Below are 15848 nucleotides of genomic sequence, written 5' to 3'. Positions count from 1 at the left end.
CACACATCTTGCTGCTGTGATGGCACACTGTGGAATTTCCCCCAGTAGATCTGGGAGTTTATCAAAATTGGATTTGTTTTCGAATTCTTTGTGGATCTGTGTAATCTGAGGGAAATATTTATCTCTAATATGGTCATACATTGGGCAGGAGGTTAGGAAGTGCAGCTCAGTTTCCACCTCATTTTGTGGGCAGTGTGCACATAGCCTGTCTTCTCTTGAGAGCCAGGTCTGTCTAAGGCGGCCTTTCCCAATAGCAAGGCTATGCTCACTAAGTCTGTACATAGTCAAAGTTTTCCTTAAGTTTGGGTCAGTCACAGTGGACAGGTATTCTGCCACTGTGTACTCTCTGTTTAGGGCCAAATAGCATTCTAGTTTGCTCTGTTTTTTTGTTAATTCTGTTTGGGTCTAATTGTGCTGCTGTCCTGGGTCTCTCTCTCTCTCTCTCTCTCTCTCTCTCTCGCTCTCTCTCTCTCTCTGTCTCTCTCTCCTCTTCTCTCTCTCTCTCGCTCTCTCTCTCTCTCTCTCTCTCTCTCTCTCTCTCTCTCTCTCTCTCTCTCTATCTCTCTCTATCTCTCTCTCTCCCTCTCTCTCTCTCCTCTTCTTTCTCTCCTCTCTCCCCTATCTTTCTCTGATGGACATGTTTCTGTCTCTGAGCTGGTGGACATGTTTCTGTCTCTGAGCTGGTGGACATGTTTCTGTCTCTGAGCTGGTGGAGATGTTTCTGTCTCTGAGCTGGTGGACATGTTTCTGTCTCTGAGCTGGTGGACATGTTTCTGTCTCTGAGCTGGTGGACATGTTTCTGTCTCTGAGTTGGTGAAGATGTTTCTGTCTCAGAGCTGGTGAAGATGTTTCTGTCTCTGAGCTGGTGGAGATGTTTCTGTCTCTGAGCTAGTGGAGATGTTTCTGTCTCTGAGCTAGTGGAGATGTTTCTGTCTCTGAGCTAGTGGAGATGTTTCTGTCTCTGAGCTAGTGGAGATGTTTCTGTCTCTGAGCTGGTGGAGATGTTTCTGTCTCTGAGCTGGTGGAGATGTTTCTGTCTCTGAGCTGATGGACATGTTTCTGTCTCTGAGCTGGTGGAGATGTTTCTGTCTCTGAGCTGGTGGAGATGTTTCTGTCTCTGACCTGGTGGACATGTTTCTGTCTCTGAGCTGGTGGACATGTTTCTGTCTCTGACCTGGTGGACATGTTTCTGTCTCTGACCTGGTGGGCATGTTTCTGTCTCTGACCTGGTGGAGATGTTTCTGTCTCTGAGCTGATGGACATGTTTCTGTCTCTGACCTGGTGGACATGTTTCTGTCTCTGAGCTGGTGGACATGTTTCTGTCTCTGTTTTCTCAGTCTCTGTACTGTTCTAATGAGACCTGATGCTCTGTGGCTCTGCTGCCTGTCCCTCTGCGGGAGACGGGAGGTGTTTTAGTACATTAAATATCTTGCGATCTACTCGGGAAAATACTGTTTCTGTCTCTCTACTGTTACACTCTAAACTGATCTTACTGTATCTGTCTGTTTATTTAATGAAGGCTGATGTGTCTTTTTCTCTCTTCCGTATTCAGGACATGTGGTGTGTGTGTGTGTGTACGTGTTTAGCTATACTTGTGGGGACCAGAAGTCCCCACAAGAATAGTAAACACACAAACATTTTACCAACTGGAGACATTTTGTTGTTCCCCACAAGGACAAATGCGATTTCTAGAGGGTTAAGGTTGGAATTAATGTTAAGGTTAGAATTAGGTTTAGTGTTAGGAGCTAGGGTTGGGGTTAGGAGCTAGGGTTAGAGTTAAGGTTAGGTTTTCAGGTTAAGGTTAGGGTTAGTGTTAGGGTAAGGGTACGGGTTAGGTTTAGGGTTAAGGGAAATTTGGATTTTGAATGGTACTGAATTGTGTGTCCCCACAAGGTTAGTTGTACAAGACTGTGTGTGTGTGTGTGTGTAAGTGGTGTATTAATGAAATCTGATGGGTTGTCTTGAGGGCATTTACCCACAAAGCTCCATCCTGATGAGAGCTAAAACATGTGTGACATTTCACTGAGGCTCATCTGAAACAAACATACGCACGTGCGCATGCACACACACACTAGCACCACCCCCACTCCCCCTCTCTTTCTGTCACTGAACTTTGTAATTCTCGTTCTCTCTCCCTGTGTCACACACAGTCTGTATCACTCTGTAAATGTATGGACAGACCAAAACGACAGAAAGGAAAAGAGGAGAGGAGACAGCTGCTGTTGTCTTCCCTGGTTTCTCCAATACAGAAAAGAATTCTATAATATTCCATTTATATCAAAGTACCAGGCATTTATCTGTTGGAGAGGTCACTGGAGAGCCCTACTTAGTGAGGCTGAAAGGAGAGACAGCGAGGGAGCAAGACAGAGAGAACAGAGAAAGAAAAAGAGAGAGAGAGAAAGTGACAGAAAGAGAAGAGAGGGAGGATGCCTGTTAACCCCACCCCCTTGGTTATTCTTTGATGATTTGTCAACCAGTTTCCTCTGACTCCACCCAATGATCTGTCCTCGCTGCTGCCTGTCCTTCGCACGCGCGCGTGCACACACACACACACACACACACACACACACACACACACACACACACACACACACACACACACACACACACACACACACACACACACACACGGCAACAGTAATCTCCTCACTAACCAGTCACCTCCAGACTGATCGACGGATTTACCCGTCAGTCTGACTGACATTTCAGTTGATAGACAGACAGACTGACTAACAACAGGACACAAGGCCAGCAAGCTTATTGGTCTACAATGTCTTTTTGTGTCATTGTGACATGTGTTGAGGAATTATAATCCTGTGAGTAACAGTGTGTCTGTGTGTGTATGTGTAAACAGAATGTGGGAGCTGACCAGGATGTTGCTACAGGAGACAGACAGCTCTTCCATCTGGAGAATCACACAGATTACTACAGGAGACGTGTGTGTGTGTGTGTGTGTGTGTGTGTGTGTGTGTGTGTGTGTGTGTGTGTGTGTGTGTGTGTGTGTGTGTGTGTGTGTGTGTGTGTGTGAGAGAGAGAGAGCATCCCAGAGTTATCTGTTCAACCAAGCTTAGACAGAGAACGCTAAAGAAAGAGGGAAGTCCATGTAGAAAGATACATGAGAGAAAGAGAGAGCGATGAGTAGAGAAGGTGAGATATAAAGCAGAAGAGATATGTGTATATACACTGACTATACAAAACATTGAGTACACCTGCTCTTTCCATGGCATAGACTGACCAGGTGAAAGCTATGATGCCTTATTGATGCCTTTTGTTAAATCCACTTAAATCAGTGTAGGCTGAGGCTGGGGGGTGCAACTCAATATTAGGAGGGTGTTCTTAATGTTTTATACACATACTATTTGAAGTATTCTGTTTGAGAGGTAGTAGGGAGGACTACATCTCTGTGAAGTTTGGCCTGGAATACTACCCACTGGGCACACAATGGTTGAATCAACATTGTTACCACGCCATTTTAATGAAATTACATTGAACCAATGTGGAATAGATGTTGAATTGAGGTCTGTGCCCAGTGGGTTCCAATCAGTGGTGTATCCAGGCCACGAAGGGCAAGCACGCCGCGATTCACATCAACAGGGCTTTAGTGGAGCGGGTCCAGAGCTTCAAGTTCCTCAGTGTCCACATCACTAAGGATCTATCATGGTCCACGCACACCAACACAGTCGTGAAGAGCGCACGACAAATCCTCTTCCCCATCAAGAGGCTGAAAAGATTTAGCATAAGTCCTCAGATCCTCAAAAAGTTATACAGCTGCACCATTGAGAGCATCTTGACTGGCTGCTTCACCACTTGGTATGGCAACTACCTGGCATCCGACCGCAAGGCGCTACAGAGGGTAGTGTGTACAGCCCAGTGCATCACTGGGGCCGAGCTCCCTGCCATCCAGGACCTCTATACCAGGCAGGTTCAGAGGAAGGCCCCAAAATTGTCAAAGACTCCAGCCGCCCAAGTCATAGACTGTTCTCTCTGCTACCGCATGGCAACGATACTGATGCACCAAGTCTGGAACCAACAGGACCCTGAACAGCTTCTACCCCCAAGCCATAATGCTGCTAGATAGTTAGTCCGGGTGGCTAGTTGGTTAACTATTTAACTATCTGCATTGACCCTTTTTGCACTAACTTTTTTGACTCATCACATACGCTGCTGCTACTGTTTATTATCTGTCACTTTGTTACTGGTTGTATGTTCATATCTACTTGAATGACCTCGTAGCCCTGCTGGTACCCTGTGTATATAGCCAAGTTATTGTTACTCATTGTGTATTTATCATTACTTTTATTATTACGTGTTTTACTTTCTAGTATTGTTCTATTTGATTTATTTCTGCATTGTTGGGAAAGGCCATGAGTTTCACTGTTAGTGTACACCTGTTGTTTACAAATACCGATAATATATATTGTTTATTCATAAATCTCACCGGGAAACGAATAAGAGCGAGCGAAACAGCTTCTCTCGATCTACTAATACTAATGTGTAGCCCATGTATCTGATGCTGTCTGGCAAAAAATTATAGGACATGCCATATTATTTTTGTCCAGACAGGCGGCCGCTGTTTGCCTCACTCGGGTGCTTTCTCTGGTGAAAAAGCGAATTTAATGAAAGGACTAGATAGACACGAATGAGAAATCATTTTATTCGTTTGTTTACTTTTTTATTGAAAACATTTTTGGGGAAGCCTGGCATCCATGAATACACACCACTTTGTAGGCGGAATGTCATTACGCTTATGATGTTTGAAAATAGATGTACCTTCTCATTCAAATGGCGGGTGCACAGTGCACTGTTCGACTTTCTTTGTAGTAGAAGAACGTGCGCAGGTAATCAATTGAACTTACTTTTTGAAGAGATTTGTTTGACAATCAGATAAAAATATAATCTGGTTGTGTTCATGACACATTAACGGTAATACATTTTTACAGTTAAATGACATGTCTTTGCTGTAAAGCACATAACAGATGTTTGTCCACACAGACATAGGATGTCCCGTTAAAAACATAGAGACCGCCTGAATGTCACGGTATAATTCGTACTCCGGCTGGCATTTTCAAGTCAATTTACTGCTGAATGCTAATAGCCATATATAAAATCCTGATAATACAAACACTGTAACAAGACTTTTGGGATTGATTTATGTTTAAAACAGGGAAACGTACCAAACATAAGCGGAAGTATTTAACGTGTTGAACCATCATAACCAGATTTAAAAATCCATCTTGCATCGATTAAGGTTCAAAATGGTTTTCTATGACCTGTATCAACACCCCACACAATATTTTTGTCACTTTACTCACTACAGACAAATTCAGGTATGTTGTTTTGACATTCCAATCTGTTTTTTAAACTCTCATCCATCCAACTCTCTCTCTCTCTTTACTTTGTTTTCTTACGCAGCTCGGTTTTTGATACTTGTTTTACCTCCCTCCACACACGCACACTCAATTTCCCCTGAAAACACGAAACCAGGACAGCCCAGCAGAAAAATAGTTAACACGCACCCTGCTTTCTGATTGGCTGTCAACCCTGGTGTTCTGAGCTACCCTACAGAGAGAGGTAACTAGGCAACTTCAGCGGCTGCCGAACAGAGGGAAGGAGAGAGAGAGAGGTAACCACGACAAAAAGGGGGACGAGAATAAAGGGAAATTACGCGCGGAAATAGGAAATCCTGACATATTTTTTTAAATATTTTTTATATCGGGGTAGTGGGATGTAGGCGCGATTCAGTCACTATCCCTTGGATGGGAAAGTGGATAACCGCTTCTGAAACCTTGTTTGTGGATGTTGGGAATAACGTGGATGGTTGTTGGATTGTAACCTCGCAGCAGAATTGGAACTAACAGTAGGCCTACTCAATCTCGGACCGGCAGTAAGAAGGTAAACCAGTGATGAAAAGGCATTTGGACGAAAAGAAAGCTTTAGGTTTACGCAGATGAGCATATAAATATCGCTGCAGAATGTCACAACGGTGCATGACAGGTGTTTTGTAAATCGGATGTTTTTCCAGACAGATATAATATTCACTGCAGCAGATCTCCTGCTGCATCAGGGTTTAATGGTTGGAAAAGAAAGTCTTTAAAAGTAAGCTTTAGACTTCTCAGTGTGTAGAAATGACTCGTGTGTGTGTGTGTGTTACAGAAATGGGGAGAGAGCAGGCAGTTGTTTGCTGCATTGACATATTTCAGTGAGTGAGTGAGCGTGCGTGTGTGAGCGTGCATGTGTGTGTGAGTGAGTGTGTGTATGCGGATATTCCTGGGTGTTCCATATTAAGGCAGTCGGGTTCTACTTGGTGTTCTACCGCGCCAAGTTAGGGAGCCTCTCTCTTTTCCTCTCTCAGGCTGTTGAATGACCTCTGTGCTGGATCCTGCCTTGAGGAGAATGAGTTGAAGTGTAACTGGGCTGTTCTGATATTGATCAGCAACTGGAGGAGTAATGTAATGAATACTACTCTGTCAGGGGCTAGGGGGGAAAGAGGTGGAGAAAGAGAGAGAAAGGGTAGGATAGAGAAAGGTCTTGTGAATGGGTATCCCAGTCGGTCTGTGCATGGCTGAAAGCTGCATTAATCATGAAATGGCTACACACACACACACACACACACACTAGAGCTATAGCTGCTCCTCAGTCCTGCTCTAGCGCTTCACAGAATCTGTCCACTAGGTCTTCACAGAATCTGTCCACTAGGTCTTCACAGAATCTGTCCACTAGGTCTTCACAGAATCTGTCCACTAGGTCTTCACAGAATCTGTCCACTAGGTCTTCACAGAATCTGTCCACTAGGTCTTCACAGAATCTGTCCACTAGGTCTTCACAGAATCTGTCCACTAGGTCTTCACAGAATCTGTCCACTAGGTCTTCACAGAATCTGTCCACTAGGTCTTCACAGAATCTGTCCACTAGGTCTTCACAGAATCTGTCCACTAAGCCTTCACCCATGCAGGCAACTACCTGCCTATGTTTCTGTTCAATCCACTCTGTGTGTGCGTGCCTAATGGACGTCATGCTGCTTGCTTAGCGAGTACCATTTCCTCCTGATTCGGCTCGCACCCAGGACCTCTAACTTGATAGCACATGTGACCACCCAAACGTCTTACCAGTCAGCGCCACGGGAGAGCTAGCTATTCGCTGGCGAAAGTGGGGACACTTCAGGCTGAGGAATAAGTTTCACACATCCCCATGTGCTACACGTGAGTGTTTGGTAGGATGAGGGGTGTGCAGTGTGGGACAGCATGTTGTCCACGTCACAACGCCTCATTTGGTAAAGAGAAATGGAGGGTGTGGGATATGACAGAAGGCAGACCAACATTTCTCTTTCGCCCCAGAGTTAGGGTCTGTGAGTGAGTGTATGTGTGTGTATGTGTGTGTGTGTGACAGGAGACAAATCACCAACACACACACACTTCGCTCAGCCAGCAGCTCCACCAAGGCCAAAGCTCCCTTGCTACCATGGTAACATATTTCTAAGGTGTGATTGGTCAAAGGAGGGTCATGGCAATGAAACGTTTTCTCAAAAGTAAGTATGTGAATGATGGACATAGTAAACAGACTATAATGGGGAATATAGACCCTGGTATCACTGGGAAAATATTCTCTCAGGTTTCTTTTTGTCTCTTCCCCCGTCTTGCGATCCATTGTGGAGGATTCACCACTAGCTAGCTATTAGTGTGTGTGTGTCTCAGGATGAATCAGAGCTAGCTATTAGTGAGGTGTTGTCACACCTCTACAGTGTTACATCGGCCTCTCGCTCTTCCTGCCAGTTCTTACCACCTAGTCAGTAATGTGTGTGTGTGCCTGCGTCTGAGTGTCTGTGTGTTTGTCTGCAGATGTTTCAGTCCTTCCACTTGTTTCCTCACCTCTCAGGTTACCTGGTCTGCCTCTGGAACCTTTGAAGCCACTTTAGAATCCAGACCTGTGTGTGTGTGTGTGTGTGTGTGTGTGTGTGTGTGTGTGTGTGTGTGTGTGTGTGTGTGTGCGTGTGCTCGTGCATTTGAGGCCCTCTTACTTCAGTCTTTGTGGGCCCAGCAGGCAGCTTCAGGTCACCATAGAAACGCAGAGAGCATTGTGTAGAAACCCTCAAAGAAAACACAAGTATCTCTCTCTGTCTCTGCCCTCTCTCTCTCTCCCTCTCTTTCTCTCTCATTGTAATTATTCAGAAGCACTGTGAGGCCTTCAGGGGACTTGTTAATATATAAAGGACATTATGTCTGTAGGGTTCTGTACAGTTCTCCCATAGGGCTGGGTTCTGTACAGTTCTCCCATAGGGCTGAGTTCTGTACAGTTCTCCCATAGGACTGGGTTCTGTACAGTTCTCCCATAGGGCTGGGTTCTGTACAGTTCTCCAATAGAGCTAGGTTCTGTACAGTTCTCCCATAGGGCTGGGTTCTGTACAGTTCTCCCATAGGGCTGGGTCCTGTACAGTTCTTCCATAGGGCTGGGTTCTGTACAGTTCTCCCATAGGGCTGGGTCCTGTACAGTTCTTCCATAGGGCTGGGTTCTGTACAGTTCTTCCATAGGGCTGGGTCCTGTACAGTTCTTCCATAGAGCTGGGTTCTGTACAGTTCTCCAATAGAGCTGGGTTCTGTACAGTTCTCCAATAGAGCTGGGTCCTGTACAGTTCTTCCATAGAGCTGGGTTCTGTACAGTTCTCCCATAGGGCTGGGTTCTGTACAGTTCTTCCATAGGGCTGGGTTCTGAACAGTTCTCCAATAAGGCTGGGTTCTGTACAGTTCTCCAATAAGGCTGGGTTCTGTACAGTTCTCCAATAGAGCTGGGTTCTGACAGTTCTTCCAAAGGGCTGGGTTCTGTCCAGTTCTCCCATAGGGCTGGGTTCTGTACAGTTCTCCCATAGGGCTGGGTCCTGTACAGTTATTTCATAGAGCTGGATCCTGTACAGTTATTCCATAGAGCTGGGTTCTGTACAGTTCTCCCATAGGGCTGGGTTCTGTGCAGTTCTCCCATAGGGCTGGGTTCTGTACAGTTCTCCCATAGGGCTGGGTTCTGTACAGTTCTCCCATAGGACTGGGTTCTGTACAGTTCTCCAATAGAGCTGGGTTCTGTACAGTTCTCCAATAGAGCTGGGTTCTGTACAGTTCTCCCATAGGGCTGGGTTCTGTACAGTTCTCCAATAGAGCTGGGTCCTGTACAGTTCTTCCATAGAGCTGGGTTCTGTACAGTTCTCCCATAGGGCTGGGTTCTGTACAGTTCTCCCATAGGGCTGGGTTCTGTACAGTTCTTCCATAGGGCTGGGTTCTGTACAGTTCTCCCATAGGGCTGGGTTCTGTGCAGTTCTCCCATAGGGCTGGGTTCTGAACAGTTCTCCAATAAGGCTGGGTTCTGTACAGTTCTCCAATAAGGCTGGGTTCTGTACACTTCTCCCATAGGGCTGGGTTCTGTACAATTCTCCAATAGGGCTGGGTTCTGTACAGTTCTCCAATAGAGCTGGGTTCTGTACAGTTCTCCAATAGAGCTGGGTTCTGTACAGTTCTCCCATAGGGCTGGGTTCTGTACAGTTCTCCAATAGAGCTGGGTCCTGTACAGTTCTTCCATAGAGCTGGGTTCTGTACAGTTCTCCCATAGGGCTGGGTTCTGTACAGTTCTCCCATAGGGCTGGGTTCTGTACAGTTCTCCCATAGAGCTGGGTTCTGTACAGTTCTCCAATAGAGCTGGGTTCTGTACAGTTCTCCAATAGAGCTGGGTTCTGTACAGTTCTTCCATAGGGCTGGGTTCTGTACAGTTCTTCCATAGAGCTGGGTTCTGTACAGTTCTCCAATAGAGCTGGGTTCTGTACAGTTCTCCAATAGAGCTGGGTTCTGTACAGTTCTCCAATAGAGCTGGGTTCTGTACAGTTCTCCCATAGGGCTGGGTTCTGTACAGTTCTCAAATAGAGCTGGGTTCTGTACAGTTCTCCAATAGAGCTGGGTTCTGTACAGTTCTCCAATAGAGCTGGGTTCTGACAGTTCTTCCAAAGGGCTGGGTTCTTTCCAGTTCTCCCATAGGGCTGGGTTCTGTACAGTTCTCCCATAGGGCTGGGTCCTGTACAGTTCTTCCATAGAGCTGGGTTCTGTACAGTTCTCCCATAGGGCTGGGTTCTGTGCAGTTCTCCCATAGGGCTGGGTTCTGTGCAGTTCTCCCATAGGGCTGGGTTCTGTACAGTTCTTCCATAGGGCTGGGTTCTGAACAGTTCTCCAATAAGGCTGGGTTCTGTACAGTTCTCCAATAAGGCTGGGTTCTGTACAGTTCTCCAATAGGGCTGGGTTCTGTACAGTTCTCCAATAGGGCTGGGTTCTGTACAGTTCTCCAATAGAGCTGGGTTCTGTACAGTTCTCCCATAGGGCTGGGTTCTGTACAGTTCTTCCATAGGGCTGGGTTCTGAACAGTTCTCCAATAAGGCTGGGTTCTGTACAGTTCTCCAATAAGGCTGGGTTCTGTACAGTTCTCCAATAGAGCTGGGTTCTGACAGTTCTTCCAAAGGGCTGGGTTCTGTCCAGTTCTCCCATAGGGCTGGGTTCTGTACAGTTCTCCCATAGGGCTGGGTCCTGTACAGTTCTCCAATAGAGCTGGATTCTGTACAGTTCTCGAATAGAGCTGGGTTCTGTACAGTTCTCCCATAGGGCTGGGTTCTGTACAGTTCTCCAATAGAGCTGGGTTCTGTACAGTTCTCCAATAGAGCTGGGTTCTGACAGTTCTTCCAAAGGGCTGGGTTCTGTCCAGTTCTCCCATAGGGCTGGGTTCTGTACAGTTCTCCAATAGAGCTGGGTTCTGTACAGTTCTTCCATTGGGCTGGGTCCTGTACAGTTCTTCCATAGGGCTGGGTTCTGTACAGTTCTCCAATAGAGCTGGGTTCTGTACAGTTCTTCCAAAGGGCTGGGTCCTGTACAGTTCTTCCATAGGGCTGGGTCCTGTACAGTTCTTCCATAGGGCTGGGTCCTGTACAGTTCTCCAATAGGGCTGGGTTCTGTACAGTTCTTCCATAGGGCTGGGTTCTGTATAGTTCTTCCATAGGGCTGGGTTCTGTACAGTTCTTCCATAGGGCTGGGTTCTGTACAGTTCTCCAATAGGGCTGGGTTCTGTACAGTTCTCCAATAGAGCTGGGTTCTGTACAGTTCTCCAATAGAGCTGGGTTCTGTACAGTTCTCCAATAGAGCTGGGTTCTGTACAGTTCTCCAATAGAGCTGGGTTCTGTACAGTTCTCCAATAGAGCTGGGTTCTGTACAGTTCTCCAATAGGGCTGGGTTCTGTACAGTTCTCCAATAGAGCTGGGTTCTGTACAGTTCTCCAATAGAGCTGGGTTCTGTACAGTTCTCCCATAGGGCTCGGTTCTGTACAGTTCTCCAATAGAGCTGGGTTCTGTACAGTTCTCCAATAGAGCTGGGTTCTGTACAGTTCTTCCATAGGGCTGGGTCCTGTACAGTTCTCCCATAGGGCTGGGTTCTGTGCAGTTCTCCCATAGGGCTGGGTCCTGTACAGTTCTCCCATAGGGCTGGGTCCTGTACAGTTCTCCCATAGGGCTGGGTCCTGTACAGTTCTTCCATAGGGCTGGGTTCTGTACAGTTCTCCAATAGAGCTGGGTTCTGTACAGTTCTTCCATAGGGCTGGGTTCTGTACAGTTCTTCCATAGGGCTGGGTTCTGTACAGTTCTTCCATAGGGCTGGGTCCTGTACAGTTCTCCCATAGGGCTGGGTTCTGTACAGTTCTTCCATAGGGCTGGGTCCTGTACAGTTCTTCCATAGGGCTGGGTCCTGTACAGTTCTTCCATAGGGCTGGGTTCTGTACAGTTCTTCATTAGGGCTGGGTCCTGTACAGTTCTCCCATAGGACAGGGTTCTGTACAGTTCTTCCATAGGGCTGGGTTCTGTACAGTTCTTCCATAGGGCTGGGTTCTGTACAGTTCTCCCATAGGGCTGGGTTCTGAACAGTTCTCCCATAGGGCTGGGTTCTGTACAGTTCTCCCATAGGGCTGGGTTCTGTACAGTTCTTCCATAGGGCTGGGTTCTGTACAGTTCTTCCATAGGGCTGGGTTCTGTACAGTACTTCCATAGGGCTGGGTTCTGTGCAGTTCTCCCATAGGGCTGGGTTCTGTGCAGTTCTTCCATAGGGCTGGGTTCTGTACAGTTCTCCAATACGGCTGGGTTCTGTACAGTTCTCCCATAGGGCTGGATTCTGTACAGTTCTCCAATACAGCTGGGTTCTGTAGAGTTCTTCCATAGGGCTGGGTTCTGTACAGTTCTCCCATAGGGCTGGGTTCTGTACAGTTCTCCCATAGGGCTGGGTTCTGTACAGTTCTCCCATAGGGCTGGGTTCTGTACAGTTCTCCCATAGGCCTGGGTTCTGTTCAGTTCTCCCATAGGGCTGGGTTCTGTGCAGTTCTCCCATATGGCTGGGTTCTGTACAGTTCTTCCATAGGGCTGGGTTCTGAACAGTTCTCCAATAAGGCTGGGTTCTGTACAGTTCTCCATTAAGGCTGGGTTCTGTACAGTTCTCCAATAGAGCTGGGTTCTGACAGTTCTCCCATAGGGCTGGGTTCTGTCCAGTTCTCCCATAGGGCTGGGTTCTGTACAGTTCTCCCATAGGGCTGGGTCCTGTACAGTTATTCCATAGAGCTGGGTCCTGTACAGTTATTCCATAGAGCTGGGTTCTGTACAGTTCTCCCATAGGGCTGGGTTCTGTACAGTTCTCCCATAGGGCTGGGTTCTGTGCAGTTCTCCCATAGGGCTGGGTTCTGTACAGTTCTTCCATAGGGCTGGGTTCTGAACAGTTCTCCAATAAGGCTGGGTTCTGTACAGTTCTCCAATAAGGCTGGGTTCTGTACAGTTCTCCCATAGGGCTGGGTTCTGTACAGTTCTCCAATAGGGCTGGGTTCTGTACAGTTCTCCAATAGAGCTGGGTTCTGTACAGTTCTCCAATAGAGCTGGGTTCTGTACAGTTCTCCAATAGAGCTGGGTTCTGTACAGTTCTCCCATAGGGCTGGGTTCTGTACAGTTCTTCCATAGGGCTGGGTTCTGTACAGTTCTCCAATAGAGCTGGGTTCTGTACAGTTCTCCAATAGAGCTGGGTTCTGTACAGTTCTCCCATAGGGCTGGGTTCTGTACAGTTCTTCCATAGGGCTGCGTTCTGTACAGTTCTCCCATAGGGCTGGGTTCTGTACAGTTCTCCCATAGGGCTGGGTTCTGTACAGTTCTCCCATAGGGCTGGGTTCTGTGCAATTCTCCCATAGGGCTGGGTTCTGTGCAATTCTCCCATAGGGCTGGGTTCTGTACAGTTCTTCCATAGGGCTGGGTTCTGAACAGTTCTCCAATAAGGCTGGGTTCTGTACAGTTCTCCAATAAGGCTGGGTTCTGTCCAGTTCTCCCATAGGGCTGGGTTCTGTACAGTTCTCCCATAGGGCTGGGTCCTGTACAGTTATTCCATAGAGCTGGGTCCTGTACAGTTATTCCATAGAGCTGGGTTCTGTACAGTTCTCCCATAGGGCTGGGTTCTGTACAGTTCTCCCATAGGGCTGGGTTCTGTGCAGTTCTCCCATAGGGCTGGGTTCTGTACAGTTCTTCCATAGGGCTGGGTTCTGAACAGTTCTCCAATAAGGATGGGTTCTGTACAGTTCTCCAATAAGGCTGGGTTCTGTACAGTTCTCCCATAGGGCTGGGTTCTGTACAGTTCTCCAATAGGGCTGGGTTCTGTACAGTTCTCCAATAGAGCTGGGTTCTGTACAGTTCTCCAATAGAGCTGGGTTCTGTACAGTTCTCCTATAGGGCTGGGTTCTGTGCAGTTCTCCCATAGGGCTGGGTTCTGTGCAGTTCTTCCATAGGGCTGGGTTCTGTACAGTTCTCCAATAAGGCTGGGTTCTGTACAGTTCTCCAATAAGGCTGGGTTCTGTACAGTTCTCCCATAGGGCTGGATTCTGTACAGTTCTCCAATAGGGCTGGGTTCTGTACAGTTCTCCAATAGAGCTGGGTTCTGTACAGTTCTCCAATAGAGCTGGGTTCTGTACAGTTCTCCAATAGAGCTGGGTTCTGTACAGTTCTCCAATAGAGCTGGGTTCTGTACAGTTCTTCCATAGGGCTGGGTTCTGTACAGTTCTTCCATAGGGCTGGGTTCTGTACAGTTCTTCCATAGGGCTGGGTTCTGTGCAGTTCTCCCATAGGGCTGGGTTCTGTACAGTTCTTCCATAGGGCTGGGTTCTGTACAGTTCTCCAATAGAGCTGGGTTCTGTACAGTTCTTCCATAGGGCTGGGTTCTGAACAGTTCTCCAATAAGGCTGGGTTCTGTACAGTTCTCCAATAAGGCTGGGTTCTGTACAGTTCTTCCATAGGGCTGGGTTCTGTACAGTTCTCCAATAGAGCTGGGTTCTGTACAGTTCTTCCATAGGGCTGGGTTCTGAACAGTTCTCCAATAAGGCTGGGTTCTGTACAGTTCTCCAATAAGGCTGGGTTCTGTACAGTTCTCCCATAGGGCTGGGTTCTGTACAGTTCTCCAATAGGGCTGGGTTCTGTACAGTTCCAATAGAGCTGGGTTCTGTACAGTTCTCCAATAGAGCTGGGTTCTGTACAGTTCTCCTATAGGGCTGGGTTCTGTACAGTTCTCCAATAGAGCTGGGTTCTGTACAGTTCTCCAATAGAGCTGGGTTCTGTACAGTTCTCCCATAGGGCTGGGTTCTGTACAGTTCTCCAATAGAGCTGGGTTCTGTACAGTTCTCCAATAGAGCTGGGTTCTGACAGTTCTTCCAAAGGGCTGGGTTCTGTCCAGTTCTCCCATAGGGCTGGGTTCTGTACAGTTCTCCAATAGAGCTGGGTTCTGTACAGTTCTTCCATTGGGCTGGGTCCTGTACAGTTCTTCCATTGGGCTGGGTCCTGTACAGTTCTTCCATAGGGCTGGGTTCTGTACAGTTCTCCAATAGAGCTGGGTTCTGTACAGTTCTCCAATAGAGCTGGGTTCTGTACAGTTCTCCAATAGAGCTGGGTTCTGTACAGTTCTCCCATAGGGCTGGGTTCTGTACAGTTCTTCCATAGGGCTGGGTTCTGTACAGTTCTCCAATAGAGCTGGGTTCTGTACAGTTCTCCAATAGAGCTGGGTTCTGTACAATTCTCCCATAGGGCTGGGTTCTGTACAGTTCTTCCATAGGGCTGCGTTCTGTACAGTTCTCCAATAAGGCTGGGTTCTGTACAGTTCTCCAATAAGGCTGGGTTCTGTCCAGTTCTCCCATAGGGCTGGGTTCTGTACAGTTCTCCCATAGGGCTGGGTCCTGTACAGTTATTCCATAGAGCTGGGTCCTGTACAGTTATTCCATAGAGCTGGGTTCTGTACAGTTCTCCCATAGGGCTGGGTTCTGTACAGTTCTCCCATAGGGCTGGGTTCTGTGCAGTTCTCCCATAGGGCTGGGTTCTGTACAGTTCTTCCATAGGGCTGGGTTCTGAACAGTTCTCCAATAAGGCTGGGTTCTGTACAGTTCTCCAATAAGGCTGGGTTCTGTACAGTTCTCCCATAGGGCTGGGTTCTGTACAGTTCTCCAATAGGGCTGGGTTCTGTACAGTTCTCCAATAGAGCTGGGTTCTGTACAGTTCTCCAATAGAGCTGGGTTCTGTACAGTTATTCCATAGGGCTGGATTCTGTACAGTTCTCCAATAGGGCTGGGTTCTGTACAGTTCTCCAATAGAGCTGGGTTCTGTACAGTTCTCCAATAGAGCTGGGTTCTGTACAGTTCTCCAATAGAGCTGGGTTCTGTACAGTTCTCCAATAGAGCTGGGTTCTGTACAGTTATTCCATAGGGCTGGGTTCTATACAGTTCTTCCATAGGGCTGGGTTCTGTGCAGTTCTCCCATAGGGCTGGGTTCTGTACAGTTCTTC

The 15848-nt window shown here is 47.4% G+C and overlaps 1 protein-coding gene across 4 annotated transcripts in view; it reads left to right on the top strand.

Annotated features, from left to right (window-relative positions):
* The first annotated feature begins 5599 nt into the window (after positions 1-5599).
* LOC109901580 (disabled homolog 1-like) overlaps positions 5600-15848 on the top strand; it is a 98570-nt gene continuing 88321 nt past the window's right edge. For 2 of the 4 annotated variants that reach the window (XM_031785907.1, XM_020497578.2), the window contains exon 1: positions 5602-5892. The gene's annotated coding sequence lies outside the window, so the exon portion shown is untranslated. Of the gene's footprint in view, positions 5893-15848 lie in introns of all 4 variants that reach the window. The other 2 variants (XM_031785909.1, XM_031785908.1) reach the window with 2 other exon arrangements.

Source organism: Oncorhynchus kisutch, linkage group LG13 (assembly GCF_002021735.2).
Source record: "Oncorhynchus kisutch isolate 150728-3 linkage group LG13, Okis_V2, whole genome shotgun sequence".
Classification (NCBI taxonomy): Eukaryota; Metazoa; Chordata; class Actinopteri; order Salmoniformes; family Salmonidae; genus Oncorhynchus; species Oncorhynchus kisutch.
Note: the sequence above shows the minus strand (reverse complement) of the source record. Positions and strands in the feature narration are given on the sequence as shown.